This window comes from Chelonia mydas, chromosome 3 (assembly GCF_015237465.2).
Source record: "Chelonia mydas isolate rCheMyd1 chromosome 3, rCheMyd1.pri.v2, whole genome shotgun sequence".
Classification (NCBI taxonomy): Eukaryota; Metazoa; Chordata; order Testudines; family Cheloniidae; genus Chelonia; species Chelonia mydas.
The window spans coordinates 119,575,518-119,595,685 of NC_057851.1; the positions used below are offsets into that span (position 1 = coordinate 119,575,518).

General features: G+C 39.9%; 1 protein-coding gene across 5 annotated transcripts in view; it reads left to right on the forward strand.

Annotated features, from left to right (window-relative positions):
* Positions 1-20,168, forward strand: part of PACRG (parkin coregulated) — a 471,461-nt gene that overhangs the window by 427,021 nt on the left and 24,272 nt on the right. The window lies entirely within an intron of this gene.

Consider the following 20,168-nt stretch of genomic DNA (forward strand, 5'->3'; position numbering starts at 1 on the left):
ATGCTCATAATAATGGTTAGTACAGGAGACTGAGCTAAAATCTGGAGGGGAAGGATGATCCAGTCGTTAGGGCACTAGCGTAGGACTTGGGATCTGGTCTCTGTTGCACTACAGATTTACTGTGTGATCCTGTTGGGCAAGTGAATTGGCCTTTCTGTGCCTTGGTTCCTCATTTGTAAAATGAAGCTAATAGCACTTCCATACTTCATAGGGGTGTTGTAAGGATAAATACGTTAAAATTGTGAGGTGCTTAAATAATATGATAATGAGGGGGGCATATAAGTATTTAAAATAGCTAGCTGTTGCATGACCTTGAGCAAATCTTGTAACTGCTCTCTGGCTCACTTTCTTAACATTTAAGACAGGAATAATAGTTAACTACTTTTGTAAATTGCTTTGAGACTTTTAGATGGAAGTATTATTATTGACTGTTTCACTTGTAGGCTCTCTACTGCACTTCTTATTTAGGAATCTTTGCTGATTTGGACACTAATTGTAAACAGTCACACTCTGAATGCACCTCTCTCAACTAAGAGTTCCTATCCTGTAATGATCATCAGCTTCATAGAATATACTGTAATTATTATACTATATTTATAATAAATTGATTAAGCCAATTTAACTAGGAATTAAATCAGAGTAAGCCGAACCAGGGGGAAGGGAAAGCCACAGACTATCATAACTTCAGGTAACTGTTTAAGTATGAAGTATTCTTTCATTTGCAATGCATCTGTTCTTCTGCACTACCACAACTCACACTTAATACTTTATTTTGATGTAAAATTTGGTCATAAACTTGAACAGATAAAATGAAAGTCCTTTTGCCAAAGAACACAGTGTAACAGCATTGAAAACTGGCATTTTAGCTTTGGTTAACAAGCTATTTTAGCCACAAGGATCATCAAAGCCGCGAAGAACAGCTGAAGCTTTACCAATGATAAAATTAACTTCCCCATTACATGTTTCTCTTTTTAGTAGCCAGTCATCAAGGATGTTAATCTCTGTCTATATTAGGGAAGGATTTAACTTCCTGTCCATTCCAGTTTTCTTTCCACCCCCGCAACCATCACATGTGTCTATGAGAGAATAATCCCCCAGAAGGCTAAATTGTGTTTTTTAGTCAAAACAATCACTTTCCCAGATTTCAACAACCTATTATGGATTAGAAAACATTTAATCAAGAATCTGCTTAATCCTATAACAGCTTGCAGAGTTTGCCTGAAATTATACCATCAAGGGTGGAGTTTGCCCTGTCTGATGGAAGACTTTGGGTGTTCAGCTTCCTAAACTCACCAGTCCCTCTAGCTCTGGGGGCATCCTCAGGAGGCTTCTACACTGCCACCACCCCCATCCAATAGGGCCTTGCACTCTGTTCTCAGCACAGGTCTTGCAACAGTCACTGCACCAGTGGGAGTTGAGAGGTCCATAGCACAGGGAAGAAGCTGTATTATTTACTGCAAACTTTGTCTTCAATAACTTGGAAGCATGCTGTGGAGACTGGCTGGCCCCCAGTCCTTCATCTTCCTTAACTGTGGATATAGATGCCCAGGAAGCCCCCACATGTGGTTTAGGCAAAGAGGGGAAACTTGTCAGCAACTTGTCCCATCTGTGTATTTCTGAGCCAGATCCATAGATGAAGGCACCCTTCAGGAAGCAGAAGTGGGGGAAAGTACGGATTCCTCTGCTGTTCTGAAATTGTGGTCCATGAAAAACTGCAGATCTGCAGAGCACTGGCTAACGGTTTGTGGAGAGTGGGCAGGTCACATGATTTTGGCTCCTCCAACTTGCGAAGAGGAGGCTGAACGTATGTCAAAACAGCTGGCAACAAAGAGGAGGATATAGCCCAGCTGCCTCAATAGAGGGCATAACTATGTAGGAGGGGAAGGGACGGAAGGCACAAGTGTGAATGGGGTCTCCAGCAAAAGAAGGGTCAAGAGTTGCTAATGGGACTGGAGAAGAGGAATGTCCGGGAAAGCAAGACAAAGCAAAGGCATACAGCATGTCCAGAGGAGGGCTATAAGACTAGGCAGCATATTTTTCTTGTCCCCCAAACAAGAACCAGATGCAAAAGAAGAGTATGACTAGGGAGAAGCAGGAAAAGAAGAACAGAACAGATGGGAAGGGAAATAGCATGATTAACTTTTTTTAAAAGGACAAAGCGCTTATCATACTATAGATAGCTAAAAACACAACACTGCTTCCCCAGTGTTACTTCAACAAATGAAGTAATTGCTGTAGTTGCTATGGGGAAGCTGCACAATCACGGCTGATAGGGAAGACACAAGACATTTTCTCTACTGAGATGTGATCCATACTGTGAAAAAGATTGAAACCCCTCCATTATGTCATACGCAGTTTCTTTCTCTCCAGGAAAGAACCTTGATGATCTGCAGAAGTTGACACTGGAAGAGTAAAGATGTTTGTAAGAGAAGCAGACAAATGGATGTTCAAGGCATCACTGGGAAAGCAAGGGGTGAGGCAATAAGTGACAAAAATAGATGAGTGGTGAGGGGCAAAGTTGTGAAGGGTCTTGAAAGTGGGGACAAAAAGTTTGAGTTTGATGCAGTGGAAAATGGGGAGCCAGTGGAGGGATTCAAAGAGCATTTGACCATTACGTCAGGTCAGGAAGGTGATCTTAGCAGCTCCATTTTGAATGGATTGAAGTGGGGCAATTTGTGTCTAGGAAGTCAGAGAAAAGGTTGCAGTAGATGATAATGAGGACAATGCTTTGGTAATTGCTATTCTTTTAATTAATAAACAAAAGTCCATCCTATGTTGAAAAGTTTTTGGGGCTGCAGGGGTGTTAGTGTGGAAAATAAAATCTGGTTCATTCACTTTTATCCACATAGGATTTGTGCATCCTTAGTAGACTTTGTTACTGTATTAAAATAATACTTATTCTGTCACAATGTAGAAAATCTATTCTTTTACATGTTTGGAAGAAATATACATCATTTATTATCCAAGCCATTTAACAGTTCATGAAATAAGTAGCTGCTACTGTAATCACTGCTTTGCTGGCTCCATTAACCTGCACAAAAGCCAGTTTCCAGCTAAGGTGTGAATCCATTCCAAAAATCAATGTGGTGTCCGATATTAATTAGCCTTTGTAATGTTTTGGGATAAGATACGGTGCATTTTTTGTTCTTGGGTACATGCATATCTCCTATATGAAGAAGAAGAAGAAGAAGAAGACTATAGAATGATTTCCAAAAGACTTTGTTTTTGTTTGACTTCAAGTATCCCTAAGCAATTCATCCTCACTCACCCATTTTGCTAAGGGATTTGTGAGTGAACATGTGCTTCCAAGGGATTAGTGTGCCAGTACAGTTTTTTCCCAATACCATTTTAAACCATCTGTAATCAACATTGCTCCATTCATTGGTGTTTGGTTTTCTTTGTTTGTATTTCCATAACACCTAGTTATGCTAGGTAATGCACAAACAGAAGAAAAAGATGATCCCTGTCCCAAAAAGCTGACAAACATTGATCAAATATTATTTCTTATTGTGGACTATTATTCACCCATTTAATTTACAAATATGAACTCTGAGTTACATTTTTAAAGGAGATTCATTTGCCTCAAGAGTTAGCGTAGAGAAATTAGATGCCCAAACTAATATTAACCCGTTTACTGCAATTGTATTTATGTTGTAACACGTGATACAAGCTTCTACTCTCCGACCCGCTTAGTGGATATTATCTCTAATATTCTGCTCTCTTTTCATGTGTAGAATCCCAAACGACGTTAATGGGAGACTGTGGAGGGAGAAAAGGATATTACTGTAGAACTCTGCCATGTGAATCTTAACAGAGAATTTTGCTCTTATATTTTTGAGTATCATTATTATCCTAATGGTATCAGTGCAACACAAATTTATTATTAATAGCCAGGCTTAGCTAACTTGGAAACATGATATAAATTTGGATGGTTTCTCAGCAGCAAATGTTGAGTGTAAAATGTAAACTTGCACAGATTAATAGAACCTAATACAGTATTTTATTTACAGCTTTGTCAGAGTTTCTGTTTAATGCAAATGAAAGAACAGGTTAGAGTAAGCACTTCTTATTCAGGCAAACATAAGGAGTGCAGGATCCAGGCCTCTTCTTTCTGAAATGAAAGAGGTGTGATCTAGCCAAATCAACATTGATCTTCTTTTGTTCTTCTGAAAAGGGAAGTGAAGCCAGTTGGTTGGTATGAGGCAAGTTATATTTGCAAATGCTAATCATATGACACTTTCTTTCCTTCCACATATGCAATTTCTACCACAGGGAATATAAATGACAACCCCCTAATAACACATCATCCAAGACTTTATTTCTGAAACATTAGTGGCATCCTTCCAACTGGCCATAAGGTTATAGACACATTTTTTAATCATTACATTGCCCATTGGAGGAAGCTGCAGTCACACCATTTAATGTGTGCTCATGATAAATTTCACTGTCTTGTATAATAAAATGGAAGCTAATGAAGCATAACACAATTGTGGTGAATTAAAGAGAGATAGAACAGGACAGCAGAATAGCCACTTATTGACTTTAACAAAACATGTCTTAAAATGCATTTACTTTTAAACCATTTCATAGGCAAGTATTAAAAAGCAAAAAAATTAAGCTTATTGATTGCCCAGTAATGAAGACTGTACAAGTGCAATAGCTATTAATTAACTGACATTCTCAGTGCTTAAGGGCTTTGCATTTAACAGATTCTGCTGTACCATATTATGTGTTCTGTCAAGTGTATTTTTCATTAACATGTAAAAATGTCATTTTGCTTTCTTTCTGGCCATGATTTTGAGGAAGTAAGCTAGTTATTGTGTTACTGTATGTATCTTAGAATCCCTAAACAAATATACTATTTACAGGTAAATTATCAAGTTGTTTTCTATAGGCAATTAATTAAAACCGGAGATAGAGATATAAAATAAGATGTGCTCTTTTACATATAGATATTATTATTTATATGAAGTTGTTGCTTCTGAATTAAACAAGCCACAAGTTACTAGCATTAAAACTGTTGTTAGAAAAATTAGGATATGTTTGTTTTCAGATTGAAAAGAGATATGCTGTAACTGCATGAAAGTTTCCAAAATAATTAATAATAATGTTTGATAAGAATGAAGAATAGAGACAAACTCAATCATTCTACAGTAAATTAGAGTGTATTGTGGTTCTGTTCAAAATTTTAAAAGGTTGTTTTTCGTATATTGTAATCCCCAAGCTGTCATCTCACATGCTAAGGTCCTATTCTTTATGGCATAGGTACAAACTGTGACAGTATTTGCCACTACTGGTGTGTCATTTGTCAACATTGACACCATTGTAAACAGAGATGATCACAATGAAAGTCTCAAGGGAAGAAAATAGTAGGAAAAAATAAGAGAGCACTTTTGTAGTGAACGAAAGATCTTTGAGAAAAAATGGACTAGAGTCTCAAAAAAATCAGAACTCTTAAAAAAGAATTCCTTTGGGCTAAGTGGCTAGACATTTCTAAGTTGGTTGTCACAAAACAGTGATTATTGGATTTATGAACTAATGTATGAGTAAACATTTTTAAATTTTAATGTAGAAATCAGGGAGTTGCCATAAAATTTCCAGGAGACTGTTTTGGAAATAATATTTTATTAGTCATAAAATAATCTAAAAGTGCTGACAGAAAAGTCATTAGTGAAGATAATTAGAGATGACTTAAAAAACTTGTGAAAACACCCAGGAAACCAAAAAACATGACAGAAGTGAAGAAAGCAGCAAGAGTGCCGCCAAATGGGGGAAAAAGAAGATAAAAACACCTCTGTCTGAAAAGATTTCATAGTTTATGAAAAATGCCACCACTCCAAAAGAACAAAAGTCCATCCAACAGGAAATTGTAAGATCTGAAAAGTACCTGGAGAAGGAGATTATGGTAATAGAACAGTTAACATACAGCGAAATCTGACTTGTACAGATCAGCTTTCATTGAGTTTATGAATACTAAAAAAATAAACCTGGAGAAATGCATTTCTAGAAATTCTAAAATTTTTGCACCTCCAGCTAGTGTCGATTCAGTATTGCCCTGCCTCACGGTGAAGCTGCAGCAGGTTGGCTGGCTCCCAAAGGAGTTCCTGCCTTGATACTCCCTAAATGTTTTTGCTACCATTCCCCTTCAGGCACAAAGAGGAGGTAAACAGCCCCCTGGGATTAATTAATCAGAGGTTTAATAAAAGTTTAGACAATTTTGCAGGTATTAGCACTTTGATATGTTTTAGGAAAGCCTAGATTTGTTTGTAACAAGGGAAAAGCTTAGAGAAAGTTTTCATTTGAAGACAAAGGAGCAATTGAGACCTAATAGAAGCAGACATTGAAATAATTGGAATTGCATCCATTTATACAAGGGCTCAGTTTGATCTAAATAATCTAAATTCTAACAAAGTGTTTATCTTTTCCCCCTGTAGACTCAACTTTTCTAACCCTTTTCCCAATCACCCTAAAACACAAGTATTTGGATCAGAAACTTAATTCCTGTTCCTTTCCTAGTACACGATGGGTCATCACCATTATGATGTTACTGTGTTACATTTCCTGATCATGCTTTGACTATATTTGGGTTTTTAAAAAAAAATTAAATGTGAAAAAGCCTGGTCAGATCCTAAGTAGTATATAAACAAACTCCTATTAAAATCAGAGATAGATTCAAGGCACAAATTTTAGATCTAGATCCAAATTTCAAACACCCCAAAGTTCAGCATTGTTCCAGTCCTATGTTTTGTATTGGTTCGTTAAAGAGAGGTCCAGCTGTGAAATTCAGATCCAGATCTGAATTTTGAAATGCTCTTTTCCTCAGAACGGGGTGTTCAGATCCAGGGATTTGGCTTGAGCCATTTTTAATCCAAAATTAATTTCATTCTCTAATATATGTGATCTGTAATTCAGTCTCATAGTCAGTCCCTAGCTTGAGAACTAGTTAACTCTGTTTCAATTACTTTTTAATTGATAGGGCACAATCCTGCAAAGTGATGAGCATTTTGGCTATGATCCAACAAAATGCTTAAACCCATGCTAGTACTTAATGAGCTGAGTAGTCACACTGACTTCCATAAAGAAAAGGAGTACTTGTGGCACCTTAGAGACTAACCAATTTATTTGAGCAAGAGCTTTCGTGAGCTACAGCTCACTTCATCGGATGCATACTGTGGAAACTGCAGAAGACATTATATACACAGAGACCATGAAACAATACCTCCTCCCACCCCACTCTCCTGCTGGTAATAGCTTATCTAAAGTGATCATCAAGTTGGGCCATTTCCAGCACAAATCCAGGTTTTCTCACCCTCCGCCCCCCCCCACACAAACTCACTCTCCTGCTGGTAATAGCCCATCCAAAGTGACCACTCTCTTCACAATGTGTATGATAATCAAGGTGGGCCATTTCCTGCACAAATCCACGTTCTCTCACCCCCTCACCCCCCTCCAAAAACCACACACACAAACTCACTCTCCTGCTGGTAATAGCCTATCCAAAGTGACCACTCTCCTTACAACGTGCATGAAAATCAAGGTGGGCCATTTCCAGCACAAATCCAGGTTTTCTCAACCCCCCCACCCCCATGCACACACAAACTCACTCTCCTGCTGGTAATAGCCTATCCAAAGTGACCGCTCTCCTTACAACGTGCATGAAAATCAAGGTGGGCCATTTCCAGCACAAATCCAGGTTTTCTCACTCCACCACCCCCATGCACACACAAACTCACTCTCCTGCTAGTAATAGCTCATCCAAAGTGACCACTCTCCCTACAATGTGCATGATAATCAAGGTGGGCCATTTCCAGCACAAATCCAGGTTTTCTCACCCCCGCACCCCGCCCCACACACACAAACTCACTCTCCTGCTGGCAATAGCTTATCCAAACTGACCACTCTCCCCACAATGTGCATGACAATCAAGGTGGGCCATTTCCAGCATAAATCCAAGTTTAACCAGAACGTCTGGGAGTGGAGGGGGTAGTATAGGAAAAAACAAGGGGAAATAGGCTACCTTGCATAATGACTTAGACACTCCCAGTCTCTATTTAAGCCTAAATTAATAGTATCCAATTTGCAAATGAATTCCAATTCAGCAGTTTCTCGCTGGAGTCTGGATTTGAAGTTTTTTTGTTGTAAGATAGCGACCTTCATGTCTGTGATTGCGTGACCAGAGAGACTGAAGTGTTCTCCGACTGGTTTATGAATGTTATAATTCTTGACATCTGATTTGTGTCCATTTATTCTTTTACGTAGAGACTGGCCAGTTTGACCAAGTAGACCAAGTAGCGCAAGTAGAGTAGGGGCATTAGGGGACGAGAGCTGAGGAAGCGTTGTTCTAAATCAGCCATAAAAATGTTGGCATACTGTGGGGCCATGCGGGTACCCATAGCAGTGCCGCTGATCTGAAGGTATACATTGTCCCCAAATGTATTCTTACAACTACAATACCCACCTGCGGAAGTGAAGAAACAGATTGATAGAGCCAGAAGAGTTCCCAGAAGTCACCTACTACAGGACAGGCCTAACAAAGAAAATAACAGAATGCCTCTAGCCGTCACCTTCAGCCCCCAACTAAAACCCCTCCAACGCATTATTAAGGATCTACAACCTATCCTGAAGGATGACCCAACACTCTCACAAATCTTGGGAGACAGGCCAGTCCTTGCCTACAGACAGCCCCCAAACCTGAAGCAAATACTCACCAACAACCACATACCACACAACAGAACCACTAACCCAGGAACCTATCCTTGCAACAAAGCCCGTTGCCAACTGTGACCACATATCTATTCAGGGGACACCATCACAGGGCCTAATAACATCAGCCACACTATCAGAGACTCGTTCACCTGCACATCCACCAATGTGATATATGCCATCATGTGCCAGCAATGCCCCTCTGCCATGTACATTGGTCAAACTGGACAGTCTCTACGTAAAAGAATAAATGGACACAAATCAGATGTCAAGAATTATAACATTCATAAACCAGTCGGAGAACACTTCAGTCTCTCTGGTCACGCAATCACAGACATGAAGGTCGCTATCTTACAACAAAAAAACTTCAAATCCAGACTCCAGCGAGAAACTGCTGAATTGGAATTCATTTGCAAATTGGATACTATTAATTTAGGCTTAAATAGAGACTGGGAGTGGCTAAGTCATTATGCAAGGTAGCCTATTTCCCCTTGTTTTTTCCTATACTACCCCCTCCACCCCCAGACGTTCTGGTTAAACTTGGATTTATGCCGGAAATGGCCCACCTTGATTGTCATGCACATTGTGGGAAGAGTGGTCAGTTTGGATGAGCTATTGCCAGCAGGAGAGTGAGTTTGGGGGGGGGAGGGGTTAGAAAACCTGGATTTGTGGTGGAAATGGCCCACCTTGATTATCATGCACGTTGTAAGGAGAGTGGTCACTTTGGATAGGCTATTACCAGCAGGAGAGTGAGTTTGTGTGTGTGGTTTTTGGAGGGGGGTGAGGGGGTGAGAGAACGTGGATTTGTGCAGGAAATGGCCCACCTTGATTATCATACACATTGTGAAGAGAGTGGTCACTTTGGATGGGCTATTACCAGCAGGAGAGTGAGTTTGTGTGTGGGGGGGCGGAGGGTGAGAAAACCTGGATTTGTGCTGGAAATGGCCCAACTTGATGATCACTTTAGATAAGCTATTACCAGCAGGAGAGTGGGGTGGGAGGAGGTATTGTTTCATGGTCTCTGTGTATATAATGTCTTCTGCAGTTTCCACAGTATACATCCGATGAAGTGAGCTGTACTCACGAAAGCTCATGCTGAAATAAATTGGTTAGTCTCTAAGGTGCCACAAGTACTCCTTTTCTTTTTGCGAATACAGACTAACACGGCTGTTACTCTGAAACTGACTTCCATGGGAATCAAGCCCCGTGTGACTAATTCTAATAGGAATAAAACTTTCTAAAATATGTTTTCTACAAAAGGTTCAGTAATAACTTGTATGCTAAGATTTTTAAAAATATATATTGGTATAGGATTTTAGCATACATGAGAAAGAAATGCAGTTTAAAAAGAAGCAAAGGAAAATTAATACAGAAATTGCGATAGTATAGGTATCATCCAAGCAATTACAGCATTTCATTCTGACTGGGGAAATGCAAGCTATAGCTTGTGGTCGATAATTTTTACCTATGTGGCTTTTGTATTAACCACCATCACATTGTTTAATTTTCCCTGTTTCGTTGAATCAGTACAAGACATTGGTAAGTCATTTGTATGATAATGTCCTGAAAATGTTGTGGGATTTTAAAATCCTTAAGCAGATAAAGCCTTACCTTAACAGGCTATCTAGGCCAAGAATTTCAAAAGTGACCAGGATTTTAAATGCTTCAATTTTTGGGAGCCCAACAGGAGACATCTTACAGGGGCTGATTTTCAGGAAGTACTAAACATCCATCCTCTGAAAATTGGTCCCCTTAAAGGGCCTGTGGTTGTGCACCCAAAAACTGAGATTTTGAAAGGGGTCATTTCTTCCTTCATATGTGCACAATTCTTGTTTGCTTTAATGAGAGTTGTATGGACATATTTGAGGGCAAAGTTTGGCTCTAACTTTAAATGATAGACTAGTTTATTTTCTCTTTTTTGTCTTTTCAGAAGTAGATTAGAAGTTTACAAGTGTTTTTAGAAATTATTTGACGTATGCATCACCATCTGTATTTCTGTATAAATACAATTTCTGTATTTATAACATTTGTTTATTTTCATTACAAAATTGCATTCATTCATTACAAAATTTTTAATTCCTGTTGGCTTGAATTTTAGTAATATTCTGTGATTTCACTATATGTTCTTCAGGTTTAGAAGTTGGGAGAATTGACTCATGCATAATAAAGGGGGCTAATTTTGCAAACACTCCTGTGTGGTATTCCATCTTAACTCATTGGAACCAACCATGTGGGTATATGTTTGTAGAATCAAGCTCAAGCCCTGGTCTCCACTACTTATGTTGGTATAACTACATCACTCAGGGGTGTGGCAAATCCACACCCCTGAGTAATGCAGTTATACCAACCTTACTCTCAGTTTTCAGAGTAACAGCCGTGTTAGTCTGTATTCGCAAAAAGAAAAGGAGTACTTGTGGCACCTTAGAGACTAACCAATTTATTTGAGCATAAGCTTTCGTGAGCTACAGCTCACTTCATCGGATGCATACTGTGGAAAATACAGAAGATGTTTGTTTTTGTACACACAAATCCTGAAAAAATGGGTGTTTATCACTACAAAAGGTTTTCGCTCCCCCAACCCCACTCTCCTGCTGGTAAAAGCTTATGTAAAGTGATCACTCTCCTTACAATGTGTATGATAATCAAGTTGGGCCATTTCCAGCACAAATCCAGGGTTTAACAAGAACGTCTGAGGACGGGGTAGGGGGTGGGGGTTAGGAAAACAAGGGGAAATAGGTTACCTTGCATAATGACTTAGCCACTCCCCGTCTCTATTCAAGCCTAAGTTAATAGTATCCAATTTGCAAATGAATTCCAATTCAGCAGTCTCTCGCTGGAGTCTGGATTTGAAGTTTTTCTGTTGTAATATCGCAACTTTCATGTCTGTAATCGCGTGACCAGAGAGATTGAAGTGTTCTCCGACTGGTTTATGAATGTTATAATTCTTGACATCTGATTTGTGTCCATTTATTCTTTTACGTAGAGACTGTCCAGTTTGACCGATGTACATGGCAGAGGGGCATTGCTGGCACATGATGGTATATATCACATTGGTAGATGTGCAGGTGAACGAGCCTCTGATAGTGTGGCTGATGTTATTAGGCCCTGTGATGGTGTCCCCTGAATAGATATGTGGGCACAGTTGGCAACGGGCTTTGTTGCAAGGATAGGTTCCTGGGTTAGTGGTTCTGTTGTGTGGTATGTGGTTGCTGGTGAGTATTTGCTTCAGGTTGGGGGGCTGTCTGTAGGCAAGGACTGGCCTGTCTCCCAAGATTTGTGAGAGTGTTGGGTCATCCTTCAGGATAGGTTGTAGATCCTTAATAATGCGTTGGAGGGGTTTTAGTTGGGGGCTGAAGGTGACGGCTAGTGGCGTTCTGTTATTTTCTTTGTTGGGCCTGTCTTGTAGTAGGTGACTTCTGGGAACTCTTCGGGCTCTATCAATCTGTTTCTTCACTTCCGCAGGTGGGTATTGTAGTTGTAAGAATGCTTGATAGAGATCTTGTAGGTGTTTGTCTCTGTCTGAGGGGTTGGAGCAAATGCAGTTGTATCGCAGAGCTTGGCTGTAGACAATGGATCGTGTGGTGTGGTCAGGGTGAAAGCTGGAGGCATGTAGGTAGGAATAGTGGTCAGTAGGTTTTCGGTATAGGGTGGTGTTTATGTGACCATCCTTTATTAGCACCATAGTGTCCAGGAAGTGGATCTCTTGTGTGGACTGGACCAGGCTAAGGTTGATGGTGGGATGGAAATTGTTGAAATCATGGTGGAATTCCTCAAGAGCTTCTTTTCCATGGGTCCAGATGATGAAGATGTCATCAATATAGCGCAAGTAGTGTAGGAGCGTTAGGGGACGAGAGCTGAGGAAGCGTTGTTCTAAGTCAGCCATAAAAATGTTGGCATACTGTGGGGCCATGTGGGTACCCATAGCAGTGCCACTGATTTGAAGGTATACATTGTCCCCAAATGTAAAATAGTCATGGGTAAGGACAAAGTCACAAAGTTCAGCCACCAGGTTAGACGTGACATTATCGGGGATAGTGTTCTTGACGGCTTGTAGTCCATCTTTGTGTGGAATGTTGGTGTAGAGGGCTTCTACATCCATAGTGGCCAGAATGGTGTTATCAGGAAGATCACCGATGGATTGTAGTTTCCTCAGGAAGTCAGTGGTGTCTCGAAGGTAGCTGGGAGAGCTGGTAGCGTAGGGCCTGAGGAGGGAGTCTACATAGCCAGACAATCCTGCTGTCAGGGTGCCAATGCCTGAGATGATGGGGCGCCCAGGATTTCCAGATTTATGGATCTTGGGTAGTAGATAGAATATCCCAGGTCGGGGTTCCAGGGGTGTGTCTGTGCGGATTTGATCTTCTGCTTTTTCAGGGAGTTTCTTGAGCAAATGCTGTAGTTTCTTTTGGTAACTCTCAGTGGGATCAGAGGGTAATGGCTTGTAGAAAGTGGTGTTGGAGAGCTGCCAAGCAGCCTCTTGTTCATATTCCGACCTATTCATTGCTGTATTGACAGAAGGGCTTCTCCTGTTAACATAGCTACCACCTCTCAGGGAGGTGGAATGCCTATACTGAACGGAGCAGCTTTGCTGTCGGTGTAGGTAGTGTCTTAACTAAGCACTACAGTGGCACTTTAAATGTAGACAAGCCCCTAGTCTAGAGCTCCCATAACTTGTGGAAAATCAGGTTTATTTAATGGAATAGCTTCCAATAAGTAGTACATTTTCTAATGCCACAAAGTGCTTTAAAAATGTTTGTTTCATAATTTGGTACTGGATCTGTAATTCTTTAAAATATTTTATTTGCCTTTCCATTTCAGGTATAAGTTAGGTTAAAGCTCTGTTAGAGAGACGCACAAGTCTATTTGCCAATTGCCTGTGAATCTCTTGAGCATAAGAAGCACACTTGATCCCACTTTAAATCCTCCTCTGTCTTCTGTTTAGATCTGGCTCTGGGAGGATTGTTCAGATCTGCACTCTCCCTGTTCAAGCCAGTGATGTGTCTGGTATCTGGGGTTATAGTTTATATGTGTGTTCTTACTTTTAAGATGCGTTGTTCCAGCTGGCAAACACAGACCGTGCTCCTATCAATTTATGTGAATGCAAACAGATTGGGACTTACCCTACCGAAAGTACATTTATGTTTTTGTTGGAAGACCAGGGTCACACAGTTCATCCAAAGATTGTTATACAATCGATTATCCCAAACAGTGCTTTCCAAAAGATAAATATACAAACCAAAGATCATGTACCTTCACTGCTGAGCCATCCATCAAGTCAGGTTTACTGTGACCAAGAAGCTAGATTACAAACAAAAGGAGCAGGGAATGCAATATTTTGTGGCATGCAAAGAATGTGACACATCTGATGTGTGTGATGTGTTAACTAAGTTGCCACACGTTTTTGCCTCGCAGAGGAATTGCTAGCACTAGCATGAGATAAGTACAAATTAGGTGTATCATCTTTGTTTCAGTTCGCTGAAATTCATATCATATACATCTGAAATGTAACAGAAAACTAACATGCAAAAATCAGTAACAAGATGTGACCCTGAATGAACAGGGATGTTAAAATGTTTCAGTATTTAACATTAGATTTTCTAATTTAATTTAACTAATTCTATAATCTGAATCATGGACATTTAGAATCTGATTCAGGAAAGCACCTTAATTCAGAAAAAGAATGTAACCACATGCTTAAATCCTGTTAACTTCAATGGGACGTAAGCACATATTTAAAGTTAAGCGCATACTTAAGTAGTTTCCTGAACAGGGATAAACTTAAACACATGCTTAAGTGCTTTCCTGAATCAAGGCCTTGCTGTCTAATGACATTTTGAGTACCTCCCATTTGACTTGCGGACAGTAATTTGATTCATAAATTTAATGAATTTAATGGCTGTGGTCTGAACTAAGTAGCTAATTGCTTATGTTTTACCTGGAATACTATTTAAAGTGCATTTGTAAGGATTTTATGGCTACCATAATGACTACGGGACTGTCCCAGGGGTTACTGGCTCTGTTCACATGATTGGTCACACTTTTGATCTAGTTTTTGGGCTGAGATTGGAGGTCAGACAGTAAGAAATTTTGCCTAAATCATGGACCGATCATTACCTCATGCAATACAACTCCCTGTTAGGAACCGGGTTCTGTTTTGACAGACTGTCGACGGAGGTTAATGGAATGAGAGTACTTCCAGAAGGTCCTGAGTGAAGATATGGTTTATTTGACAGACCTACCCCATTGAGCTTTTGGTAGGATTCTATAATCATCTTTTTATCTTTAGCCATCAGTTTGGTGCTTTCTACAAGCCTCCTTCTCTGGCTCCGTTCCCATATCACCTGGGTTTATAGGTGTCCTGCAACAAATAAAACAGGAGGAAAGTTAGAGAGCAGGTGGCAGAAATCGTAAGCTGAAGCTTCTTTACTGTGTCATAAAGACTTTTTGGATCCTTCTGGAAAGGCAGTGCAGGAAGCAAAGAAGAGGTTCTCTGATTCTCTGATAAGTCCTGCAAAGTCTCAATCAGTGGACTTCTTTGTTTTTGTAATTACCAGTATTTCTTCTTAAAAATATGTTAATCATTCCTCTACCTTCAACAAACTCCAAAAGAAATTTTCTATTTGAAGTGCTTTGTCCCATTCCAGTTTTGAGGGTGTTCTTTCATTTGTCTTTTCATTATTATTTACATTTTTCTTGCTTTATGAATGAATTCAATGGTTGGTCAAATGAAAGACTATGCAATGTGGCTTGAAAGAAACAGACTATAGGCAGGTGCCATACAACCTTTCTTTTATATAGTAGCTTTGCAGTTCCAGGCTCCATCTGAGCACAAGCTGCCAATCATGATGGATTGTGGCAAATTGTGGGATGATTCTATAGAGTGAATAAATGGGAACAGGAATGATACCAGCAAATGTATTTCATTTAGAATGTGAATACCTAGTTAGTACATCAACTTAATGTGCGCTTTTATCTTTTTCTTTCTTTCTTTCTTTCTTTCAACCTTGTCTTTATATCAATTTCAGTCTAGAAGTCTCCTATAATCTTGTTGAACCATGTCCATCCTTCATCCAGAAGATGATTTAACTTTTCATACAAACCACTGATTTCATCATATGGGTGCTGTGTGGTTGCCAAATAAATGTGGATGATTTTCATCTTGTGTCTTTTGAAAATCTTCAGGGTTAGTTGAGCATTCTTGTTAGTGACTCAATTTGTATATTTTACTAACCTCCAGGGCTTTGGCTGAAAGAGAGAAATGCTTAAATATTATTCTTTTCCTGGACTGACTGTTTTATAGGGGATGCTGTGCTATCCACTTGGCCTCTTGCTTGAAATTTTTCTGAGGTTTTGCTTGTCTTTATGCCAATGTCAACTAACTAGAGCCACTGAGTGCAGGAAGAAACCCTGGCAGTCATATTAATGAGGGCTGTAGGAGTTAATAATGCACATTGACCAAAATCTGCCGCCAAATGATCAGGAAGAGGGATAATTGTGTAGGATCTATTTATAAATATGAGGGTATGCCAGCCTATGCATGTTGTCAGATCTGGATCCAATCATGCTGGACTTCAGGGCATTTTGAAATTGGGGTTTTCGTTTGGGGCCCATTACTAATATTCACATTGGGTGAGGGATTGAGGAGACACAAAAGACATACATTTATTCTTTCAGATCCTTGTTTTAGATCACATACAATGGTAGGCTCCAAAAACATGTAATCTATCAAGAGAGACATTCAGAAAACAGCATCAATCAAAATAAATGCTGGTAAGAAACTCTATAATTATAAATACAAAGTAAAATAAGACATTCAAAAGTGATGCTACATAATCCAAGTACTGTATGAAAGTTGAGCTCTGCTTAAGCTAACCGTATGATCTACTAATTTAGAAAAAGGAACGAGACCTCATTTCTAGCGTACATTCTAAATTCAATTAAATCTAACAAACTTGCTGAGAGTGTACTTTTCATTTCCTTATACACAGAGAACCAATGTATTTAACCAGTTTAATTGTTCAGCATAAAGCAATGATGGGTACCGTGCTAACAAAAACTACATCAAATTTCTGTCGAAGTATTTGAAAGGCATGTCTGCAGCTGATAACATCTTTGTGAAGAGAAGAATTTTGGATTTTTTTTCTTGCTTGCTTGCTAATAAAATCTTTAATTTATCCTCAAGACAAAACAATATAGTCTGACTATGTTTTTTCCCCATAAAATATAGTGCAACTAACTAGTGTGCTGGTACAATTAAGAAACATAAGAGATAAGAAACCATTAAAATGTATAGCTAGAGTATAAGTGAGGATTTACATTCAAATGGCCAAATTCTGCACTTGGATCCAAATGTGCAAATTCCATTGAAGTCAATTTAGTAGGTATATGGCATTAAATAGATTACACAAATCTCATTCAAAAGTATTAACTGCCTTGTCATAGATCACTGTGCTGGTGTTTGCACATCCTGCTGACTATAACAGGAATCCCATGCACGTATACATGAACTGAATTTGACACCTACATCTTAAAGTTAGGATGGACCTCTTCCTTAGTCATTTATTACAGGTCCCTTCACAAAAGCAGTTCTTCTTTGTATTGTAACCCTTCTGTCAAGTGGTGTTGGCAGCAATGAGGACCAGGTTCCTCTTAACAATACAAAACTCAAGCACCTGCCCCAAAATCTGGGAAAAACACACCAGCACACATGGGTGCCTCTAAAAGGCAATGCTTCCTTCCGTACTTGCAAACATTGAGTCTGTGTATAACGAAAGAAAACTTTTATTAAGAGGAGAGGGAACACCGCATTAATTTGGGACAATACAGCAACAATTTTGCTTCCCTTTTGTCATGCAATAAAGATAACAACATTTCATTACTCCTTCATCCAAGACTTAAGTGAATTTTAACACAAACCAGGCAAAGTTGATCACTTTGGCCAGGTAGGGCTGCCAGCTGATCACCGAGGCAAAGTAGATGTGTCTATGCAAATACAGTCTGCTCCTGAGGTCTTTTCCCCCAGTTCATCAACAGATGGCAGGGAAGAGCTCAGCCAGACCACTGCCTTACGTTGTCATTAGCCACCTTTAAGGGGCACATGCTTACCATGCTTACCTTCTTATCACTCACATGAAGAGTCCCATTGGTTTAAAATGTGACTCCTTGCATTTGTAAATGCATCTTAATGTGAAGTATATAGAATCAGACCAATGAAAATAAATTGTATTTACTATATATATTGCTGCAGGGAAGCACATAGCATCAAACTGTGGGCTTTTTTTTCTGCATCCATGATTCCAGTCACAGTCTGCCGATCCAAAAAGTTCACTTTTTCTCCTGCACACTAATACCCTTCTTCTCTCTCTGAAGCCAAACTGAATACTACACATTAGCTATTGTAAGGTTTCCGCAAAAAAACCTTACTCTGCTGCTAAGCTAACAAGCCCTGTGTGAATGCTGGACTTTGGATCCACCTCTGTAGGTCAGTCCTTGATCTCCATACTCTAAGACCTCAAGTTTCTGCACAGTTTTTTAAGTTTTGCCAAATGCCATTAGGAACATAGAATGCACATTATGACTTCAAAAAATAACAAATTTAATTAGGTTTGATAAGGACTATTGCTTTTATTCTGGTAATTAATAATTAGAGGTAGAATGTTTTGAAAATTCTGAGCAAGGTCTTCAGCTGGTATAAATTGGTGTAGCTCCAACAAAGCTGCTTTACTCCAGCTGTGGATCTGGCCTTTCATTTTGTGAAGAACGTTCTGAAAGTTTGTTCTCACATTTTTTCAGAGATTTTGTTAGGCCCAAAAGCGGGAAATGCACATAACTCAAGAGAACAAAACCGAGGCACAGATCAGCATACTGATTAGACCCTACTTCTGAGGTTATGATTCCACACCCTCCATGTTACTGTTGATTTGCCCAACAAAAACATACTAAAATTCAACAGTTAAATAAACGGCCTTCGCTTAATTTCAAGCTTTATAATTCACTGTCAGTCAATTACACAGTTGTAACCCATATCTTATTACAAATACCAAGTACTATAGACATGCATTTTAAACAGCACATTTTCCTAACTTGCAGCATTTCCCTTTTTTGGAAGCCATTGCAATCAATTGTGATGATGGTAACAACCGCAAAACATTTATTACTTAATGTCAGTTATTTAAATGTAAATCTGAAAAAAGAGAAACTGTGTAGTTGTCTATTAAGCCAATATATCCCAACAAAACTATTTATAGTATATAGATAGATATTATTTGAATGCTTTCTAAAGAATAAATAACCAAAATCACAATAGGCCAGTGATCTCATGCCATCACTTATTTTTTTCCTTTTATATCTCCTTCTTTCCTGTTCTTTACTCATTTTAGTTGTGTCTGTGGGAAACTCTCAGTTCGAGAAGGGAGTTTTCTGCTTTGTTACTTGATTTGTGGTCATTGTAACGTTTTCTGGTAGTGAGTTCCAAAATGTTTGTCCTGTTTCTGAAAGAGCCCTGTCTCCTGCTCTCATGAGTTTCACCTTTGAGTTAATAGTTGAGTTCATAGTTAATGGGAAATGTAGCAGCTGAGGGAGATTGTCATCACAGAGAGGAAGATGTTCTTTAAACTTCCTATGGACAATCCCATGAAGGGCTTAGGACTGATGTGCCGTTGGCCTGGAATTCAGTGGGGATCCCATCTAGTGGGGTGGGGAACAATAGGGTGAGGCTGATAATTGCTGAGGATGTGGACGAGTCTGTTCTGGGATAATCAAAGGTTTTGAAAATTTGTTGTGCTCATACCGAGGGAAAGCGAGTTGCAGTAATCCAGCCTGGAGGTTTCCAAGGTGTGGATCACCATGGTGAAATCATAGTCCAACAGGATACGGCGCAGCCTTCTCGCCAGTCTCAGGTGGAGGAAAGCATTTTCCATAACTAGATATTAGAGCAGTGGTTCCAAAACTTGTTCCACCGCTTGTGCAAGGAAAGCCCCTGGCGGGCCGGGCTGGTTTGTTTACCTGCTGCGTCCGCAGGTTCGACTGATCGCAGCTCCCACTGGCTGCGGTTTGCTGCTCCAGGCCAATGGGAGCTGCTGGAAGCGGTGCAGGCCGAGGAACATACTGGCCGCCGCTTCCAGCAGCTCCCATTGGCCTGGAGTAGCAAACCGCAGCCAGTGGGAGCCGCGATCGGCCAAACCTGCGGACGCGGCAGGTAAACAAACTGGCCGGCGCGCCAGGGGCTTTCCCTGCACAAATGGCGGAACAAGTTTGGGAATCACTGTATTAGAGCATCCTGCAACACTGAGGAATCCAAAGGGATCCTCTGGTTGTAGACTGTTTTGGTTATCTGAGGGTAGACGCTCTCCATTTCAGGTGATGGGATGGAGGATGCTAGCTCTTCAGAATGGTTTCATCTTCCCATTGATGTTACTGCTCTCATGCCCAGATTCAGATTCAGGCAGTTGTCCTTGGTCAAAGTGCTG